Source organism: Littorina saxatilis, unplaced genomic scaffold (assembly GCF_037325665.1).
Source record: "Littorina saxatilis isolate snail1 unplaced genomic scaffold, US_GU_Lsax_2.0 scaffold_877, whole genome shotgun sequence".
Taxonomy (NCBI): domain Eukaryota; kingdom Metazoa; phylum Mollusca; class Gastropoda; order Littorinimorpha; family Littorinidae; genus Littorina; species Littorina saxatilis.
Window position 1 is genome coordinate 41032 of NW_027128434.1, and position 16843 is coordinate 57874.

The 16843-nt window shown below is 38.9% G+C and overlaps 1 long non-coding RNA gene across 1 annotated transcript; it reads left to right on the top strand.

Annotated features, from left to right (window-relative positions):
• The first annotated feature begins 7629 nt into the window (after positions 1-7629).
• On the top strand, positions 7630-10803 carry LOC138956786 (uncharacterized). Its single transcript, XR_011452797.1, has 4 exons — positions 7630-8201; positions 8520-8602; positions 9792-9838; positions 10559-10803. It is a non-coding gene; the product is annotated as an uncharacterized lncRNA (long non-coding RNA).
• Positions 10804-16843: the final 6040 nt, after the last annotated feature.

Consider the following 16843-nt stretch of genomic DNA (forward strand, 5'->3'; position numbering starts at 1 on the left):
GTTTGTGTTTCGCATTATTTTTGCTTGGTAGCCGTAGGTGTTGGTGTTTCTATCTGTACACACCCTGCGAAAAAATGTTTGTTCTACAATTTTGAAGAGAATTCACAAATGTATTCAAACTGAATTATTTGAGGTCATGCTGCAAAGGAAAAAAAAAACCATGACCCTGATTTAACCGGTTTCCTATACTCCTTTACATACCTTGTTTTTGTTTTGATTGTTTTCTTTGCTTTTTGCAGGGGGGGGGGGGGGTGTTTAACGTTGAACTTTGAAATCTTAAAATTATTAAGACAAGGTGTGTGTGGGTTTTTTCTCTCAGTAAAATAAGCTTTATTTTGGGTGCCTGTACCGTAAATCATTTCTTACTTGCTATTAAATGCAAGAGAGAGACTTTCGAAGATTTGATGTTTGTGTTTTGCATTATTTAAATTGCCGTTGTGTTTCAAGAGTGTGTTCTGTTCTTTTTTTTTTTTTTTTTGCACCACTGTTTGTCATTATGTTGCCTGCTTTTCGTGTTCCGCGTAACGCTGTCCATGGAAAACATGTAAATCATTGTATTTCTCTCGACTATTGATCAAGTAAACTAAGCACTTCACATCATATCAGGTATCAGTTACCTAATGTACAGAATAAATGGTTCAACCCCCCTACTACACGAATAACACGTTGCCAGCAAAATATCAAAAGCACTCGGACTAGCGTAGTGTCCCATACAAAACTTGGCAATATACACCATAAACCGGATACAAACAAATCAATTGCACGCTAACAACTTTGTTATACTGTCTCATAATGGTATACAAATTAATAAACTCAAAAGCGTTTGTAACAGTTATGATAATGTGATATTCGTGCCCTGTGTAACGATAGTCTGTTTTTATGTTTTACCAAATTAACCAAAACTGGCGTTGTCTACTGCTTTTCCTTTTATAGTTTTACACTCCTCTGTAGTGAAGGTCACTGCTCACACAAGGGCGGGGATGTAGCTCAGTCCTGTTGGCCGCTGTCAGCGCGAGTTCGTCCCCACGTTCGGCGAGAGATTTATTATTGCTCACAGTCAACTTTGTGTGCAGACTCTCCTCGGTGTCCGAACACCCCCGTGTGTACACGGAAGCACAAGACCAAGTGCGCACGAAAAAGATCCTGTAATCCATGTCAGAGTTCGGTGGGTTATAGAAACACGAAAATACCCAGCATGCTTCCTCCGAAAGCGGCGTATGGCTGCCTAAATGGCGGGGTAAAAACGGTCATACACGTAAAAGCCGTGGGAGTTTCAGCCCATGAACGAACAAACGGCTCACACAATTTCAGCTTTCTTGTTTAGTTTATAAATTTCAGCCTCAATTCCTCGTCTCTGTAACCAGTATTAAATAGTGACTGTTTTGCTAACTGTTCAGCTGTCACCTGCCAAGTAGAACCGATGTATTCTTTATGATGTGATAAAATTAAAGTATTCATTCCACTTTGTGATGGATGAACTCGCAACTGCCAAGTATTACCAGTCTTATGATGGGATAAAAATTAAGTATTCATTCCATTTTGTGATAGGTTAACTCTCAACTGCCAAGTAATACCAGTCTTATGATGTGATAAAAATATTCATTCCATTGTGTGATGGGTTAACTCTCACCTGCCAAGTATTACCAGTGTGTCTTATGATGTGATAAACATAAAGTATGCATTCCATTTTGTGATGATTTTCCTTATTTAAAGTGGATTTTCTGCATGACACTTGTTTGATTAAAATTAATTGTATTTGTGGCAGACAACTTGAGTTATGTTTTGTGTTTTTGTAAAAACAACTTGTTTTTTTTAATATGACTGGAAATGAGACTAGCAGCCATGAATCCATAACTACATTTTGCTGTCCATCATAGACATCTCACTCGCACATGTTCATTGCCTCACCATACAGGAATCAAAATCCATACAAACAATTTGTATTATCCAATATTCAAACTTGTCATACACATTTATTCATACACAAGAATTATGTGTCATACACATTCAAGCAATCAAGATCCAATAAATGTATATAATTGATGTTCTTAAAAAGACTACACACACACCTAAATATATAGGTGATCTTTGAAATGGGACATTTACATGCAAAATTCAGAATGCAAACAGAGCTTTGGCTTGCAAATTTAATAGTCATTAACCAGCACATAATATGAATAATTTTTGAAATTGTTGTGATACTGATTCAATTTTTCACATAAAATCAGAATTTCATTTAGTTTCCTGATACAAATGATTCGTCTAGCTTACCTTGAATAAACATACCAATACGTCAAAAAGTAGGACATCTGAGCTCAAAGATTAATAGTTTGGTTTGAAAAATCTCTAAATATACATAATTACAAAAACAAAACAAAATTCCGTGATAGAACATGTACTGATCTTGCAACTAAAGTAAAAAGGGGACTCAGGTGTGCTGTTAAAATTGTTGGCACATTTTAGTATCTAAAACTCACCTTTGATTTTAGGGGGTGCCTATTCTTTCTTTATTTGGTGTTTAACATTGTTTTCAACCACGAAGGTTATATCGCGACGGGGGAAGGGGGGAGATGGGATAGAGCCACTTGTCAATTGTTTCTTGTTCACAAAAGCACTTAATCAAAAATTTGCTCCAGGGGCTTGCAACGTAGTACAATATATTACCTTACTGGGAGAATGCAAGTTTCCAGTACAAAGGACTTAACATTTCTTACATACTGCTTGACTAAAATCTTTACAAAAATTGACTATATTCTATACAAGAAACACTTAACAAGGGTAAAAGAAGAAACAGAATCAGTTAGTCGCCTCTTACGACATGCTGGGGAGCATCGGGTAAATTCTTCCCCCAAACCCGCGGGGGGTACCTATGCGACTGACCACAATGTTTACTTTCATCAGGCACAAAGTTCTTCAGCAGAAGAATGATTAATATTCTAGCAACAAACATGCAATAAATTCATACATGATTATTGATGTTCAGAAAAATGCTCTGCACTACTTCACCAAACTAAATGGAGAACTGAAAATGTTTAAAACACTTTCTTTCTTTATTTGGTGTTTTCAACCACGAAGGTTATATCGCGACGTGGAAGGGGGGGGGGGGGGGGGAGGGGGGATAGAGCCACTTGTTAATTGTTTCTTGTTCACAAAAGCACTAATCAAAAAATTGCTCCAGGTGAAAACACTAACCATAAACAATAAACACCACTATGAGGTTTGATAGGTAACTTAAAGTGACCTTGACCTTCAATCAACGTTGCAAATAGCTTATGTTCTGATGAATATGGGTGAATGAGGCACCATTGAATATAAAAAGAAAAATAACTGATTTGACTCTAGTTAAACTATGGCGCTCATGGCATCATACCAAAGTTTGAACGAGTATCCCTTTCACTGTTCTGTACAGCTGTGAAAACACAGTGAGACATAATAATAATGAACATAAATTAATCACCCCTTCTCGCCAGAGCTCACGGCAATACACAATAGCAAAACAAATCAGAGCATTCACACACCGTCACACACAAAGTCGTTAAAGGTTTATTGGCTGCGGCAATAATAGCCGCAAGAATAATCCTTTAGTTCGTTCAAAGTACCCAAGCATGTCCTGTATTCACGACTTTTTTCCGTGACCTTTCGGATTTCATGGGGGCTGCCATTTTGTTCTCATCTCCTCAGTGTGTTCCGGTCTGAAACCGGTTTAAAACACCACTAGGCGGAAACCCCAAAACAATGACGGCCGCCTTTTTCGAAATAACATTTTCAGAGATTGTACACAAAAACAACGCCCGAACGGAAAGACAGATTGTGTCTTTCGCTAGATTGCAAGTCAGGCTTTTCACTTTTCCGATGAAGACAACCGCTGAGAGTGAAGAAACGACGCTGTTCGACTTCAAAATCTCCAGTCGCAGACGACCTTCGCTTTCGCAGTACAGTCTATAGGCAGGTGCAATGTTCACGGGGGATAACCGGTCAAAGGCCGAACAGAAGCCGAAGGCCGCTCATGACACGTGTGAAGGCAAGTTTTGTCTGTTTTCTAGGTATTGTTTGATTTATGTCGGGATTTAAGGTAAGCTACTGATTCAGCGATGACTAAATTTGTTTCTCGATGCATAACAAGTCAGGGAGCAATTGATATTTTCCCATAAATAACCTTCAAAGCTGAAAATGTCCGCGATCGAGCACCGGAAATGGCTGTTCGATGGGTTTTGCAAGTAGAAATGTGCTTTATTTCACCAAATCAGCTCGTATTTGGTGTGGGTACGGGATTCTAGAGGACGAAGGAGTCATAAGAGGTGCAAAGAAGTGCTATTTGGGAGTAGAATAAATCTTCCGAGACAGTAGACAAGAGAAGGTCATATTTGAGAGATGCGCGTAGGCCGATTGTCTTTCCGACAAGCGAATGATACAGCAGATTAATCATTCGTTTTGACCAGAAACCTAGTCTCTAGTTTTAATGAATGAGTTTTTTAATTAATACAATCACGAGAACTCTCTCGCTTAGCCTAATGGCTGTTCGATGGGTTTCGCAAGTAGAAATGTGCTTTATTTCACCAAATCAGCTCGTATTTGACATCGGTTTGGTAAATCTATACATATAAATAAAAGAGAGTGTCTGTCTGTCTGTGTGTCTGTCTGTCTGTGTGTCTGTCTGTGTGTTCGCGATGCACGGCCAAAGTTCTCGATGGATCTGCTTCAAATTTGGTGGGCTTATTCAGGTAGACCCGGGACAGGACACAACCTGGTCGATGAGATATTTCAACACGTGCTCTCAGCGCGCAGCGCTGAACCGATTTTGGTTCCACCTCAGCTATTTTGGTTCCCCCTCAGCTACCCGGGCCCCCATACCGACACACCAACGCCAAAGTTCTCGGTGAATCTTTTTCAAATTTGGACACCGTATTCAGCTACACCCCGGACACAATATCATCGATGAGATATTTCAACACGTGCTCTCAGCGCTGAACCGATTTTGGTTTTTGTGTTCATTTCACCATTATAAGTAACTCTTCCTTATCTTCTCATCTTCTCCAGGTTTTCAGCGTTTACCTCCCTTCCTTCGTATGGTGCACTATAGTATGAGTGGGGCATCTTCGGATATTCCCGGCGTTCTGTTACTATTTTTAGAAGGTCACCGCAGTGTCCAGAACGTAAATTGGACCCGTAAATTATCCTCACTGTAAAAGTGCAAAGGTCGAATCAATTTATAGCCACGCGAAAAATACACTGTCATCTATCTCTCTATATATACGGCTTCTCTGTGTTTGTGTGTGTGTGTGTGTGTGTCTCTCTCTCTCTCTATGTGGGCAACACCTGGGGATTGTTCAGTTCTGTTTGTGATGTGGTCTATCGGCTTTTGTGTATTTGTATGTACTGGCCTTCCTTTGAGAAGCCATAACAGTTCAAAAGGGCTTAGAGATAAGCTCTAAATTGCTCAATCCTGTTTGAGTGGAGTTCGCCTCCAAAGGTGATTAACACGGTTACATTCGTCGACAAGGATGGGACTCGATATGGTCAGGAATGGCATTATGGCCACTGAATCATTTTCGTGCTGTTCCCATTCCACAAATCTGGGAGGGACCTAAGCTTGGCGGGTCCATTGTTCGGACCCGGCAAAGCCGGCGTACGGCTCTAAGTATTTCATCCCGGCGAAGCCGGCTACCCGGCGAAGCGGGTATTCCTCTAGTATATATATATATTTTCTAATCCTACCGCGAACTGGATAGCAGACGCGGCACGACTGTTGCACCACACTTTGAAGTAATCCCACACTTTGAAGTAAATTACTTCAAAGTGTGGGGATGTGCCCCACACTTTGAAGTAAACCCATTTTTTACTTCAAACTGTGGGGGGATCTTCCCACACTTTGAAGTAAACTCAGTTTTTACTTCAAAGTGTGGGGGGATCTTCCCACACTTTGAAGTAACTTACTTCAAAGCGTGGGACTTTTGCATCGCCTGTTTGAGCCTGATGATTTTGTCAAAAAAATGGCAAAGTCTTTTGGATGAGTGAACAGAAAAAGTGAGCGAGCCAAGAAACATAGTGATGTTTGTTATCAGGCTTTAAGCAATGTCCCATTGTTGAGTGTGACGAAAACTCGTGGTGACGATTATAAAACATGTTGGGTCACGCATGGTCCAACCTTACATGGTCCAACCTTACATGGTCCAACCTTACATGGTCCGACCTTACATGGTCCATCTTACATGGTCCAATCTTACATGGACCATGTAAGGTTGGACCAATCTTAGATGGTCCAATCTTACATGGTCCAACCTTACATGTCCAACCTTACATGGTCCAACCTTACATGGTGCAACCTTACATGTAAGATTGGACCATGTAAGATTGGACCATGTAAGGTTGGACCATGTAAGGTTGGACCATGTAAGATTGGACCATGTAAGGTTGGACCATGTAAGATTGGACCATGTAAGGTTGGACCATGTAAGGTTGGACCATGTAAGATTGGACCATGTACGGTCGGACCATGTAAGGTTGGACCATGTAAGATTGGACCATGTAAGATTGGACCATGCGTGACCCAACATGTTTTAAAATCGTCACCACGAGTTTTCGTCACACTCAACAATGGGACATTGCTTAAAGCCTGATAACAAACATCACTATGTTTCTTGGCTCGCTCACTTTTTCTGTTCACTCATCCAAAAGACTTTGCCATTTTTTTGGACAAAATCATCAGGCTCAAACAGGCGATGCAAAAGTCCCACGCTTTGAAGTAAGTTACTTCAAAGTGTGGGAAGATCCCCCCACACTTTGAAGTAAAAACTGAGTTTACTTCAAAGTGTGGGAAGATCCCCCCACACTTTGAAGTAAAAAATGGGTTTACTTCAAAGTGTGGGGCACATCCCCACACTTTGAAGTAATTTACTTCAAAGTGTGGGATTACTTCAAAGTGTGGTGCAACAGTCGTGCCGCGTCTGCTATCCAGTTCGCGGTAGGATTAGAAAAAATATATATATATACCAAACCGATGTCAAATACGAGCTGATTTGGTGAAATAAAGCACATTTCTACTTGCGAAACCCATCGAACAGCCATTAGGCTAAGCGAGAGAGTTCTCGTGATTGTTTTAATTAAAAAACTCATTCATAAAAACTAGAGACTAGGTTTCTGGTCAAAACAAATGATTAATCTGCTGTATCATTCGCTTGTCGGAAAGACAATCGGCCTACGCGCATCTCTCAAATATGACCTTCTCTTGTCTACTGTCTCGGAAGATTTATTCTACTCCCAAATAGCACTTCTTTGCACCTCTTATGACTCCTTCGTCCTCTAGAATCCCGTATCCACACCAAATACGAGCTGATTTGGTGAAATAAAGCACATTTCTACTTGCAAAACCCATCGAACAGCCATTTCCGGTGCTCGATCGCGGACATTTTCAGCTTTGAAGGCTATTTACGGGCAAATATCAATCGCTCCCTGACTTTTTATGCATCGAGAAACAAATTTAGTCATCGATGAATCAGTAGCTTACCTTAAATCCCGACATAAATCAAACAATACCTAGAAAACAGACAAAACTTGCCTTCACACGTGTCATGAGCGGCCTTCGGCTTCTGTTCGGCCTTTGACAGGTTATCCCCCGTGATGTTACTCATTTTGATCAGCTCGTTTACGTATATTTTTTGCATTCAGATCAATTAGAATGATTGGAATCAAAGCAGGAATAACTTCGGCATGCAAATGCATTTATTTGGCGAAATCAGTACAGCAGTAAGCTAGATTTTTTCCCTTCAGTTTGTTTGCGTGACTGAATTTTGTCTTCAAGAATGTACCACTTGCTTGATTTTGATTGTTTGTTCAGCTCATTGGCACGAAATGCATCTTGCAAAATATCAATTTGTTGAATGAAAACGGAATAAGTGACGTTCTAACATTTATCTGCTTGCAAAAACAATCGCAAGGATAGATCTATCTGCTTCATTGACAGACAGATTTTCATTGAATTTAAAAAGCATGACTCGGTTTGCAGGCTCTCCGATTAGATCTATCTAGTGTTTGTGTTCTTAGATTTATTGGCCATGTGGGCTGTTTACGATCATAACACAGTGTTTGTTTGTGCTGGTGCAATCTGCAGATCAAAGGGGACTGACCACATGGTGATGCAGTGATCAATGCAACTTGTGTTCACCACTCAATGCCTTCTACCAATCTCAATGGCAAAACGAAAGGTACAGTAACATACTTGTGATTTCACATTATGTAATGTCTCTGGCGATCAACATAGTTTTTAACTCTAGTCTAACTGATCATGCTTATTACTATTAGTATTCAATTACATACGATATATTCTCCGCCCCAGCTCCACCCTCACCCCATAGCACTGCCAATCAGCCTCTACACTACAGTCCAACAACTACACCTCTAAAAGCCCCCCCCCCCCCCCTACCCTCCGTGCAACATATGGTCATAGGGAGTGCTCTAATTGTTCCAGAACATACCCGACCACACTCATACACAGGGTACTGACAAAGGAACTTGTTTTTCAGTCTCCATCAGGGCTGTCACCTAATATATATGCAGACAGGTGTAACGGACGTTTTAGCAGCCACTGTACCACACATGTCATAAGGTAAATATAGGTATGTTAGTATATTTACAAACTGTTCACTCTGTTGGTTTTTCTTGCAGCATTTATTCAGAAACTCTGTAAATTGTGGCAATTACATATGCAGACGTTCAACTTATTATTGAAGAAATAGAATCAAAATTGGTTTATTAAGTATTTGAATTTTGATCATGTGATCAGAGAAACAGTTTCTTGAACAGCTAAGCTACAAGTGAAGTACAAGGACATCAACATAAACAGGTGACTGGAGACTCAGGCATTGTTTTTTTTGTTTTTAAATATGCACAGCAATGTTTACTCAGTACTGGGGGGGGGGGGGGGTGGATTTAAAGTGTTCTTTTGGCTTCCAGAGAGGTGCTACGCCTGTTAAGATGGAAATGAAATAGAATAGTTGATGGTAAGGGTTATCACAAAACAGCAAGGATAATGTTGCATGCCTGTATTTTCAGTTTGAGTTTTAAAAAAATTAAATATATATACTAGTTTTCTGATTAGCTATAATTCACGTGAGAATATTATAAGATGCTACCTTTTTTTAATTTTTTTTTTATAAGATTAGCTCATTGAGTCTGACAGGAACATAATTGAGGAATGCTTATAATTTCTTGGCCAGCTAAAAAAAAAATTAAAACCCTTGAAATGAAGTTTACGCAGGTTAGATGTGAGGATATCTTAATTGGGATAATGCATTTACCAGTAATTACAACGAGAGATTTACTTAGAAAAACTGAAGTCATTCATAAACAATAATTATGATTACAATCACAGAGTAAGGGGAAACATGGCCTTTGGTCTGGAACAGCAGCTGGAATGGTCTACTTGTCAAACCTGCCTGAATGTGCTTTTTTATTTTTGTATACCTAGTGTGAACGACGTTTAGGTATTTGCAGACTAATTATTGTATTGCTGTTGTTTGTTTGTGAGTTATGTTATGGTGTGTCCTAAATTGGTCGGAATTTGTTGTGTAACAGTATGTTCTCATTTGTAATTTGTTTCTCCATGACCCCAGAGGAACAGACTTCATATTAAAACCTTGAGACCCTGAAAATACTTGCATACTAATTTTTTTTTATTGGGGATAGGCAAGCTCTTGAATTCTTCAAGCCTTGAGAAACTTTCCAGTCTGATATACATGTACCAGAAAAAAGTGTGATCCTAACAATACCATGAATACTTAATTCAATATGTGCAGGAGCTACTTCGGCAGACCCATATGGCTAGTATCACAATGCAGGGAAGGTGAGTTCATTGATTTATGTTTTTTCCACCTTTTCTGTGTTTGATGTCAGCCGTGATTACCCAATGAGAACTTCAAAACATGTTGCTGACTTGCGAAAACCCAACCATGACATCTGATGTAGTTGTGTAGCCCATCTAGAGGATAGAACATCTAATTTCGTGATAGCATAGCAATGTTGTGTACCTGACTAAATCTCTGCACATCACAGTGAAGTCTTACTTTATGATCATATGATTCAATACCCCCCCCCCCCCCCCCGACTAAACAACGAAGAGCAGGCACTACACACTCACATAACTACCAACTCCACAATGTCATTTCAGAATCAATCAATCAGGAGAATGAAAGGATTCACCAGTGCTCCGCCACTCGGTTCGATAGCCATCCATTATTGAGGGTTTCTTGGTCGTTTCTGAAGCTAGGGCTTGGAAGCTTCACATACAAATATTCCTAAGAAAAATCTTTGTCCTTGAGTAAGATTCCCAGTGAATGGGGCCGAAAACAACAAAAATGAATACTATTTTTTTTTTAAATCAAAACATTGTTAAATTTGTTATCTTACTCATTGTGAAAGTGTGACCAAATCTGCGACATTGAGGCAAACAAGTTGGGGTGGGCCTTTGACTAAATACTCTGAAACCAGCAGCTGCTTTAAGTAATTGTATGTGTGTTGTCATTATGTACTGCTTGCACTAAATGCATTTTCTTTATCTCCTCAGAATCGAGCCACCCAGAGAAAGACCATTGACATGCAGGGCGCATAGTAAAACATATAGAATTATGGCGTGCAAGTCGGTCGACAGGTGCCAGCCATTATCATCATAACAAGCAATGCAGATCATAGTTCCTTATGTTTTATGTTGTGCACAAGTCCCTAGATCTGCTTTAATTTTAATGTAGAATTTCATTATCAGATAATTTGAAACATTTTGTTTAATTAAATTGTAAATACGTCCAAGTCAATTTGCAGCATTTTTTCTTTATTGTTCTTCTATATACCCTTAAAACTAACACATAGTAAAAACAAGAAATGTTTGTTCAAGGGAGATCATCTAAAGCTTTTTTTTTTAAATCTGTAAAATTGCATAGTGACATCCTCCAAAAATAAAATGTCTTAAGAATAAAGGTATCTACACGGGTTGTCTACCTATTTCTTGATAGCTTTGCTTTTAAGTATAACTTTTTTTCTCAGAATATTTTTTTGGATAAGTTTTATTCAAGGGAGGCAATAAAAAATATTTACAAAAATGTGTCCAATTGTGTGCTTACAAATATTAACATTTCTTGTAGCCCCAAGAAGTGTGTTTTGTCTTGTAACTATTGTGATTTGAGAGCTTTAGCACTGGATGCTTTGCATCCTAGTGTGAATAGCATTGTAAAGCTTGCCTCTTGCTAATTTAGAGCAGTAGAATAGAAAGCAGCCTACTCCACAATCTTCTTTCATATTCTGTGCATACTCCTTGACAAGAGAACCACGAGATTTGTTTTTATTCCGATGTTGCCTTTTCTATTCAATTAAATACTTAAATCCTACGTGCAACACAAACCTTTTTGACTCACATGCGAAGCAAAAGTGAGTCTATGTACTCACCCGAGTCGTCCGTCCGTCCGTCCGTCCGTCCGTCCGTCCGTCCGTCCGTCCGTCCGTCCGGCCGGCCGGCCGGCCGGCCGTCCGGAAAACTTTAACGTTGGATATTTCTTGGACACTATTCAGTCTATCAGTACCAAATTTGGCAAGATGGTGTATGATGACAAGGCCCCAAAAAACATACATAGTATCTTGACCTTGCTTCAAGGTCAAGGTCGCAGGGGCCATAAATGTTGTCTAAAAAACAGCTATTTTTCACATTTTTCCCATTTTCTCTGAAGTTTTTGAGATTCAATACCTCACCTATATATGATATATAGGGCAAAGTAAGCCCCATCTTTTGATACCAGTTTGGTTTACCTTGCTTCAAGGTCAAGGTCACAGGAGCTCTTCAAAGTTGGATTGTATACATATTTTGAAGTGACCTTGACCCTGAACTATGGAAGATAACTGTTTCAAACTTAAAAATTATGTGGGGCACATGTTATGCTTTCATCATGAGACACATTTGGTCACATATGATCAAGGTCAAGGTCACTTTGACCCTTATGAAATGTGACCAAAATAAGGTAGTGAACCACTAAAAGTGACCATATCTCATGGTAGAAAGAGCCAATAAGCACCATTGTACTTCCTATGTCTTGAATTAACAGCTTTGTGTTGCATGACCTTGGATGACCTTGACCTTGGGTCAAGGTCACATGTATTTTGGTAGGAAAAATGTGTAAAGCAGTTCTTAGTGTATGATGTCATTGCTATGTAAAGATCAAGGTCAAGCATGTGAGTCGTATGGGCTTTGCCCTTCTTGTTTGTGTTGGTTTGTTTGTTTATTTTTATATTTTGTAAGTATAGACCGTACTAGAGACCAGTCTTTCACCGCCGTATGATTGATCTGGAAATCTCCGCTAAGCAGTTCAATAACATAATTAGTGCATGGCTAAAGCATTTTTGCTACTCCACTCAAAATATGTCTAACTACGCACTCGTACTCTCTCCCCAACATAACACTTGTTCATGCAAAATTGTTTGCGGATTAGTAAAATTTGCGTGAAATATTGAATTGCGAATTTTTTTTAAATTTTTGTTGTTGAAAATTACGTAATCTTCAAAATAGATGAGTGTTTACTGAAGCGATAAACTATTTATACAAGTTAATAAGAATGGTTTGTAAGATCAAATACAAACCAGCAATACAACTGCTGTCGATAGATTACCCCCCTTGACATTTCTTTCTCTGTCTGTTGGGTCAAACTACGCCAGACATTTCTCTTCTAGTGGCTCCATAGCATGAGATACAGGCTCCGAGGCAGAAACTGCTTCGTTCTGAACTTGAATACATCGGTTCCTCTCAGTTACATAGTCTTTTAATTCCTTCTGTCGTTTCAATGCAACAGGTAATCAAGCCAGTGAGTGTTGCATACTGTATCAAGTTCTGGTGTATTAGCGATCAAAAGGTTTACGAGGTAGTTGCAGAATCGATGTTTGTACGTACCTTTCTGGTCAGTTATCAGGAGATAAAAATTAAAAACAAATGACATGTATGCAACATAAGAGGCTAAAAGGCTAAGAAACTTGATGCCTCATCTGTCTCGGTTGCTAGTCTTCATCGTTCATACTCATAGCATATAGCAATACCATTTGTTGTGTAGAATCAATATGTTATTTTTTTCTGAAATAAAATATTCACGAAGAGGGTTCGATTCTGATCGAGTGAATATATGTGTCAAAAGTTGAATAAAACAATGCGTTTGTCTTTGACTGGTGAGTGGTGAAGTAGAGCTGAAGCTTTTTGTGTTGGATGTAAGCTTAGTTGGTTTTATCACACACACACACACACACACACACACACACACACACACACACACACACACACACACACACACACACAACCCTGATGTTTGTCAAAAATGTTGCATGTTCCTGCTTCACAAATGCCTGCACAAAAGCACACGGATGTACACGTACCTACCTACATACCCGTGCAAACAATCTACCACTGCAACACCACAGCCCCACACATTTATCCAAAAGTTGTCTGAATATCAATACTGGCAATCTTGGTATTGAACGGGGAACTCTACTTTCATGGCGTATGTGGTCTAGGTCTCATTTTATACATATGCTAAACCACCCTTACAAAATAAAAAGCCACACATCGTGTAAGCTAATCGACTAAGCAAAAACAGACACGCGAACAAACAAAAAACGAATACTTTGATTTTCAACAAACTTAATAACAGATTTAGGTAAATAATTATGCCATGCAAGGAACATTTCTATTGAATTCGGTCGATGCTTAGATCTAGAAAAACACCAGCTCACTTTACGGGATTTGAATAGTGCTGTTTCATGAGTTCCAGATCTAGACTGACAAGGTAGTAGAACATTTATTTTTAGCTTGCAAAATTGAACTTGCCCTGCAGTCACCTTAAGTCGAACTGCTTTCTCTGCCACCGGGGCAGCAGTTTGGCGGGGGGAGGGCCATAGAGTCGGCAAACTGGGAGTGGAACTTGACGAAATGTCACCTGGGGCCTAGTACGATAGCTTCTCTCCGGATTGACGTACAAACAGCGTCAGGGCCGCTTCAAACTTACATACGGATTACGATTCCTATCCCCAGTTGATCATGTTGGTAACCACTGGCTATTTGTCATTTGAACGATGCTGTAGTGCGAGCCAGTCAAAATGCCCTTTAGTTGTCAAACCACGTTCTCTTTTTCCGCGCAAACTGTTTTGCGTTCCGGACCGGAACACACTTCGGAGATGATCATTGACTATTTCTGATTGGACAATGATGCCAACGCCCACATGACCCTAGCTACAATGTCAAGGTCGGAAAGTCGTGAATACAAAAAGTAAGGCGATTGAGATTTTTTTTTTTTTTTTTTTACACAAGCCAGAGAAACACCAGTGCTTGTGAGAGCAAAAACGTTTGCCCGTAGGGAAGTGACCTTCCTTATCTTTCGCACCAGAGAGCTGTTTCAAAAGGGGTATTGTGCAAGTTGGCTATTAAACCATTGTAATTCGGAAAATGTTCTAATGGCTGAATAACAATGAGTTCCTTTATACGTTGGATTGGGCAAGCCATATATATATATATATATATATATATTATATATATATATATATATATATATATAATATATATATATAATATATATATATATATATATATATATATATATAAATATATCTAGCATCAATAAACCTAAAAATACACTAAGGTCTTTTTCAAAAACAATAGTCTGTTTTAAAAACTTTCAGCAATTTTCAACCTTATAAATCTATACTATAGATACATCAAAAAGAAATTTTGTGCAATTAAACAGGTAACCTAATGGCAAAATCATTGTGTAAAACTTTCTTTACAACTTTCTTTCACAAAGTGTACGTATTTTTGTTTTTAGCAATATTGTTTTCGTGGTGCAGTACCTGTGTTTAAAAATAATAAAATACACAGCGGACATAATTTCGCTTTATTTGAATGACTTTCCACTTTACAAAGATTGGTTTAGAATTAGAGCGCAGATTTAAACCAATTTGAAAAAAACAGTTGCTTATACCTTCTACCATGCTTGGTACTTTGAACAAACTTTATGATTGTTTTTGAGGCTTTCATTGTTGCAGCCCAATGCTGCTCAGTGCAAATTAACTTTTTTGAAGGCGAAGTGTCTGCACCCAGACACATCCTTACTCTGAGGTCTCAAAGCAAACCCGCAAATTGAGCCACACCTCCCAACGCCATGCAAGATATTGCAGATTTATTGCACGACGATTACGTGGCTGGAGCGGATAGGGCAAGTAGCCTAATAAGTTTACAATTTAAAACGAATGCTCTTTTCATGACAAAAGCAGTAATCATGTGTCAAAACACTGGATCGGCTTTGGAATGCGCTTGTAAATAAAAGTAGACATATGCTTTTGTTTTGTTTTGTGTTTTTTTACAAAAGATGCATGGCATAATGGTATTGCTAATTTATTTCGGCTGTATATTATCGTTGTCGGCTTAATGTATATATATTATCTGTCTGATCTCTCACCTGATTTTGTTAAACCTATTTTTCTTTTATTTTTGTTTGTATGTATGGAAGTGTATATTAACTGTCTGATTTGTTACCTTTTTTTGTTAAAATTATATCTTTGTTTCAAAGCCCTCTGGGCCCAAAACAATAAAATACTTGACTTGACTTGTTGGGCTACATGTCGTCCTTGTCCGATTAAAACCTCGTAACTCGATTTTTTGCGAAATCTACTTTGTTACATCAATACGATTTTTTCTCTATTTTTTGGTTATTGTGGTGAAAGCCTAAGATCGCTGGAAGTCAGTTAAAAATGGGTATAAAAATACCTCGTATATCATTTTGGCAAAAACCGCGAACCAAAATTACACGTAACTTGAGTTACGAGCTTTTTTTTTTTGTTCGCGTGTTTTTCAGTTTTGGCTGATGCAAACCTCGTATGGCGACTTACAAGTTTTCTAATATCTAAACACGGCGGTAAATGAACTGTTCCGTTAGATACGAGGTTACGGTAACATGTCCGTACGCCCAGAGTTTAGGTAAAATTAAATATTAGAGTCATTAATGAAGCTAGAAGTGCCCACATTACGTATTGTGTAGTAAAATGACACTCTACGACATTCAGTTAGTGTTCAAATGATTTTTTTGTTAGTATTTTCCTTTGCTAAGTATAAAAAGCATAACTACAAAGAGAGACTAAGCAGTTAAAGTATTCTGAAATATCTCTTAAACTATGTAACAGTTCAGTCCTGAACTTCTGATCTTATTTGTTAGTGAAGATGTACAGGTATGCATATGTCACGTACTAAGTGTGTTGTGTTATAGTGTCTGAATGCAGTCCGTCATGTCTGGCAGTGGGTCCTTCACACCTGGAAGCCAATTCTCTTCGCTTGAAGATGTTAGGTTGGATGTGCTGTGTGTGTGCCTGAACAAAAGTTCTATACCATGGATTTCGAAACGGAACTTATCATAGATGACATCACTGTTCGTATGGACTCTGATTGTGTTTCGTGGTTGTACTGTGTCCATTATAAGGTCAGTTTCATGTGGACTGCATGACCCAACAAACGTAAAGCATGACAAAAAACTGTATCTGCTCGACTTGTTTGCATTAGGAGTCATGTTTGCTCTGTTGGTGCAAGCTCCGCATGAGCGAGCAGGAGTCAATTGATGGTGCAGATTTCGCTTGGAAACAAAAATCACTATCTTCCAGGAGTAATGGAAGTAGTGAAGCAAACCAAACATTGTGATTCACCAACCCCAAATCTATGAATGCAACGTTTGCTTGAATCCAAGTACGGAAACATCCCATAGCATGCGTACCAGGGCACATTCAACGCAAAGACGAAGCTTGCAAATAACAGAACATTGACAAGAGGGTTGCTAAAGAGAATGGT